This window comes from Falco punctatus (assembly GCF_963210335.1).
Source record: "Falco punctatus genome assembly, chromosome: 7".
Lineage (NCBI taxonomy): Eukaryota > Metazoa > Chordata > Aves > Falconiformes > Falconidae > Falco > Falco punctatus.
In genome coordinates, this window is record NC_137587.1 from 65,694,754 (window position 1) to 65,700,962 (window position 6,209).

A 6,209-nucleotide genomic window follows, 5' to 3' on the forward strand; every position below is an offset into this window, starting at 1 on the left:
CCTCCATTTTATCTCAGCAACAGGTCACCCATTTTATTGCTACTTGGACACCGATATTCTTGTACTTCCAATCTTTTCAGTCACCTGTCAGTCCACTCATCATCACCTATAGTTAATATTTCAACACTGTACTGATAACTGGGACTGCAGGCATCACCACTTTATCTACAAGGATCTGTGTGCAGCTCACTCAAAAATCCACTGGAGCATCCCAGTACTTTCCACAACTGATACCAGAAAAGAGAAGCTGCACACCTTACAGAGCACGCATTTGTTTTTGTATGGAAAGAACCAGTGCCAAATGAAGTTAGTTCTCACATCCCTGGAGCACTAAACTGGTATCAACAGGACTACTCACAAATTTGAAGTGTAGTACATTCTTAAAGCGTTTGCTTAAGACAAACATTCACATATCAGTTTCTTTTTTAACTGAAACTCTCAAGTAAATGATTTTGCTGTGTATGGCCACAACAGGCCAGATGGAACAGCAGGGGAACTGGCTTTCTCTCTGTGTGTGTCATGTTCTGATACTGTTAGAGAGCTGCTTCATAATATGATTACATTTACCTATCAGTTTCAGATGATTTTTTTGTGCTGTCATACTCCTACAGGAACTCCCTGGGCATCCTTTTCCCTTCTATTGCACCACATGGAAGACTCTCCCTCCTGACTCACCAGTTATCTTCCAATTTTTAGGAAGTTCTCTTCCAGACCCTTGTTTTTCATGTTGACCACGAGTCACCCAACATACCATGCACAGTACGCATGCAGATAGCTCACCATTGCTATACTAGCAAGATTTGGATGTACCTACAAGGAGGGAGATCATACGACTGCTGTAATACTTAATCCTGCTTTCTCCCTGCAGCTCAGTACCTCAACTCGCTGCGGCAACAACAGCTAGCAAAGTGGAATTTTCCTATTTAGCTCAAGAATTACCCAATGCATACAATAGTTTTAGCAATTATCATAAACCAGTTTTGCCCCAAACTGTCAGCTCTTAACAAACAGTATGTCCAAGGCGGGGGAACTTCCCCAAACTTATTTGGGCACAGTATTTAGCTGACTTAATTTGAAGCTGCTTTTCCTTTCAAAACATGCACGCCTACTCAGCAAACCGTAACCACAGCTGACTCAGAGAAGGAGGACAGGCTCCTCAGCTTTCTTCTTCCTGTACAAGAGAAAAACAAGAGGGCACAATATTCATTCCTCCCTCCTTCCTCCCAATCACAGCCAGCTCAAACAGCACTGGCGTATAAATAGAGCCAGGAGAAACCTCTTTCTGGGATGCAAGCAACAATAAAACCTCTGGTCTAATGGCAAACAAGCATCCTCAGTTCAAGCCTGGGGAGGCTACGGGTTTAAAAAGCTGTGTGGAAGGCCAAGCTCCATGTCATTCCTCTTCACGCGCGCACACACACACACACAAAGGGCAGAAACAGGCCACCCTTCTCCTTCCCCCCTTTCGAGGTGCCTCACACCGACACGCTTGCTGAGGCCCGGTTGCAGTGCCTGGAGCAGCTTAAAACAGACACAGGGCCTCGCACAGGCGGGAGAAGGAGGCACCCAGTTACCCTCCCTAATCACCACTTATAAAAACACACACTCCCTTGGTCTCCTCAGCGCTTCATCTGCTGCACCCCTTTTGTTGTTGCTGTTTTCTTGACTTCCAGTACAGAAAGAGCCAGCCTGCTATAACCACACCCTGAATTTAAAAAAAAAACAAAACACAAACACAGACTTATTTACATGCATGCATTTCTTTGAAAAACACATCCTTGGCACATAAAAATCCTCTGGTACAGGAAAACACCACCTCTACGCAGACAGCTGCAGCACAGAGAACCTGACTGCGCAGTCAGCCACCTGGAGCAGAAATCCCACTTCCAGCCTCCCAGTAACACGGAGCAGGAATCCTCCCCAGGTATGTGTGAAAGCAGCAACTCTGGAGAGACATCACAAGCCTTTTAGAGGAGACACTCAACGATCTTTATGCAAAAGAAACTCTGATCTCTCATAAAAGTGCAAGGAAGGGAAAAAAAAAAAAAATCACACCAGAAATACAATCACAGAAACCTGTTCTCTGAAGCATTAAACAGACTTTCGGTCAACAACATTTACTTTCTAAGGAATCAAGACGGCAAATGAAGCACAGAACACAGCTTTTTCTGAGGATACAAAAGCATTTTCTGTGTACAAGATTACAAACACTCCAAGATGGTCACTTTTCATTTCACAAGGCGTATCTATGTTTCCGTTTTCCCCTATGGTACCACACAATTTCCAAGCCATCAAAACAAGCAGGGAAGACAAACAGTTCAGACTTTGTCTCATCACTCCCTCACTCTAACCTCATGCATTAAACCCGAAGTGTATTACCAAGGTTTCCAACTGTTGCTTTAATTATTGATTAGACTCAGGAAAAGCATCCCACAAGGCTTTGATGCTCCCATCACACCAGACTCATTCCTCGGGCTGCTGACCGTTCCCTGCAATGCTGTATACCGGACACACAAGCCTCCGAACCGACCACCTCATTACGGGACCCATTTACAAAATGACAATGATGAAGACCTACTCGCCATCGACGCTTTTATACTTCTGAAAGTCAGTAGAAACTTACTTTTCCTAGCACTTTTGACTTTGCAGTGCTTTAAAATCCACACACCAAATAAAACAGCAGCACACTATTTCTGTATGGGGTGCAAATCCATTTCAACCCCACTTGGCTACTCTTCCAATTTCACGGATTTTAATAACCACTGGAAAATGTACTACTGCTAGTTATAGCTACATTTAGATCACTGTATAGAGAGGTGTAAGCAGCACAGCCCTCTGCCCAGGGGCTACGCAAGCAGGATTTGCATAGAGGAACTTGTCATTTTGCCCTTGCAAGACAATGAGACACTCTGTCAGGCTGCCATAAGCCGTCCACTTGGGCCGATACTTACTTAGCTCCCAAGCCACAATAACTAACTTATTTCAGCAGCCCAAGGTTGCATGTTACCACCAATGCACTATCTTAAGTACTTTCTTCCACACTTTGAAATGTGGTTAAGTTCTTTCAGCCAAAGCACAGTATCAGGGAAACCAGCTATTTTCAGAAAAAAGAAGTCCAACTTAACCAATTTGCCTATTACTAAGACACAAACTAAAATGCAGTTTTGGAAATCAACAGCCACCACTAATGCTACTACAGTTAAAAACTTGCATTATGAAACCTATTCTAAGAAGTTTACTGCTTAGCTTTCACAGGACTTCCTTTGGGCTGTAAGTTACTCTTAAGTCTTAGCCCAGAAGTATTTTTAACCAAAAATCTTTGGTTTAAAGATCTGTCATTTAACTTATGTCAAGTACAAGAGAAGCTTTGGGGACAGCTTAAAATTACAATGATGTTATCTTTTTTACAGGTCATAAACTCAATGCAGAAGACTAACCATATCTGACATTTGGGAAGTAGATTAAAAGACAATAGTTCCTCCAAAGATGTCATAGCAGCTAGCAAAAAAGAAATGAGCATACTTACAGTACACCTATGCCATATGCAGTTTTACTTCAAGTACCTATTTCTTCATTCCTCAAACACCTCCCTGATTTTGAACAGAGCATTACTTTCCTCTGAATGACATAATTAACATTGTCAGCATTTACTGACAACTATTTTTCAGATGTTTCCCAAATCACACCTCAGAAATTCAGGGAAAAACGCCAAGGCTGGAAGGGATCTCCTGGATCTCTTAAGCCTTACCCTCACCCACTCTCCCCACCACAGCATGGGCTAGATCACAGCTTATACACCACCTTCCTCCAGTTTCAGAAGCAACAGAACCTTTCTAGCTACTATTAGGAAACCTCCAGTACAGCACAGAGCTGTGCATACTGCGGATGAGTTGTGGAAGAACTATTTCCAGCAATGTGATGTGAAAAGATGTCCTGAAACCATAAGATATTTGTATCAAATATTCCACTAAGATCAACTTAGATTTCTCTGAATTCCCAGCCCCCACCCACCCACCCACCCACCCACCCCCCCTTTTTTTTTTTTCCCAACACAACCATTCAGAGCTCTCTACCTAACAGCACCCACTCCCGGCCTGCTCTCCTGCATGGTGGATTTCCTGGATTTTCGTGTTCAAGGTAGAAGGAGCTGTTAGAGTTATTATGACCTTAATTACACTACTGAGCTGCTCATCATTATCAGCTCGATTTCTGGCAGCAGTAGGTCCCCACTGAGCAGACGCTTACAGCTGTTAGGCTTGCTGCTACTCAGCGATGCTGAGATTATGAAAAGCAGTTTCAGTTCTCCCCCCACCCCCCCAAATTAATACAATACTACTAGGAGAAAAAAATAAATATTAACTGACAAACTGCCATCTACTCCAGTCCTCCTCCCCTCCTCTCCTGCCACAAGTTCTTACCAGTACAGACTTGTATGGACTACTGAAAGCTAGAGAAAATGGTGTCATCACCAGATAATATAAAATATCAGACTACCTGCTCATTTCAGCTACAGAAAGAACTTGTTCATAGAAAAGGGAACTAATAGAGAGCGATACAGGTTCTGAGCAATTGGTGGCTCCAAGATGCCCAGCCACGTGTTCAAGCTCAAGCTTCTCAAAAGCCGAGGACATACAGAGCTCAGATCTCAGCCTTTCAAAGGCGCTTCTGTGTACAACAAAGAGACAGGAATCAGTAACTTGCCTAACAGGTAGGAAAACACATTGATCCTATACCCAAAATACCAGCACTGCTATCTGATCACACAGGCATTGCTGTCTGTGGCTTTATATGTAGTAATACAGGTTGCTTCCGTACCATCAACAATCTCTAAGTTAAATTAAAAAGATAAATTAGACCACTGACCACTCTGGAAAGATGGCATTCCTAATGCAGGCTCATGCAAGGGTGGGCATGTGAAATGAAACTGCCCTCAGTAACTGAAAACAAAGCAGCTTAGCAATCAAAGCCAGCAAGTCCTGCACTGCAAATCAAGTCTTCAAATCTCCCCCATATTATTTCCCCAAATTTCAATTTGGTCTCATCTGTGCATTTAATTCATCACCACAAAATCATCCAGGCTCTTATAGACAGATAAAAAAAGCAACACTTAGGTCTGCACATCCTTTACAGCCAGAGGAAAAACAAAAAGAAAAACCAAAAGAGACACAACCAAAACCAACCAGTCCCCATTTCATCAGTTTTCCAAGCCCAGTCTCTCAATTCCACACAGCTGAGCAGTTATAGTTAAGCAGCAGATACACACTACGCATTACATACCCCTTCTGTAAGAAGGGTACCGTTCAACATGCCACACCATTATCTGTTGCTACCAAAACTAAGGACAGACTGGGTAAGTCAGGAAGTTCAGGTGTTTGAAGCCACGATAAGAACTTGAATTTTAAAAATGGAAATCTTCACAATGTGTTTTGTTAACTCTAATTGCACAATGAAAACAAAACCCTCCATAAAACAATTACTTTGAATACAAGAACCATCAAGACTTTTCAGTAAGAAATAATTGCTAATGTTAAAGAGCTTCCTTGGGGGATTATTAACTCTCATTCAAAAGAATAACACAGTTAAAATTTTAAGATTATTTCCTGCAGCCAGTTAGGCTAAAGATGCAGTTAACTCTGCACCTCCTCAAGTAGGCAGTGCCGGAGCTAGGGGGTTAGGTAGTTCTTGAGCTACCATCTAGACTGTTGTCAGCTGTGACAATACTTTTTTTCCTCCCCGCTCCCCCCCCCTTTTTTAAAAAAATAAAATAAAATAAAATAAAAGACTCATTCACAAGTAATAGATTGACTGACCTGAATTTTTTTTCCACATGCTATACTTCATTGTCCTTCACTTCAAAGCTCTGGAAATTTAGAAGCCTGAAATACGGGAAGTACTATTAACTGCAGTGTTTCTTAGATCTAATTACAACTTAAGCCACCACTGCAAGTTAACTTCTACTCTGTTTTGGCTCTTCCACTACCCAAAACAAAGTTCCCGTTTATATTCTGAATTCACTGACTACATTTGCCTAATATAAATTAGCAGAAGTTATTTTTATTGTTAAAAATAACTACCATAAATCAGTTGGGAGTTGCACTAAAAATGCCACTTCACTGTATGATAACTAAACAATAAGAAAAGCAGATGATACAGACTGCAACCAGACAAAGCAGAACTTTTTTCTCTTTTCTAAAATAAAGACCTAGAAA

The 6,209-nt window shown here is 41.8% G+C and overlaps 1 protein-coding gene across 5 annotated transcripts in view; it reads right to left on the reverse strand.

Annotated features, from left to right (window-relative positions):
• IGF1R (insulin like growth factor 1 receptor) overlaps positions 1–6,209 on the reverse strand; it is a 188,642-nt gene that overhangs the window by 106,456 nt on the left and 75,977 nt on the right. Inside the window, exon 1 of one of the 5 annotated variants that reach the window (XM_080397201.1) lies at positions 4,074–4,465. The exons of 3 other annotated variants lie outside the window; for them this stretch is intronic. The gene's annotated coding sequence lies outside the window, so the exon portion shown is untranslated. Of the gene's footprint in view, position 1; positions 4,012–4,073; positions 4,466–6,209 lie in introns of those variants that run through there. One more of the 5 variants, XM_080397199.1, reaches the window with a different exon arrangement.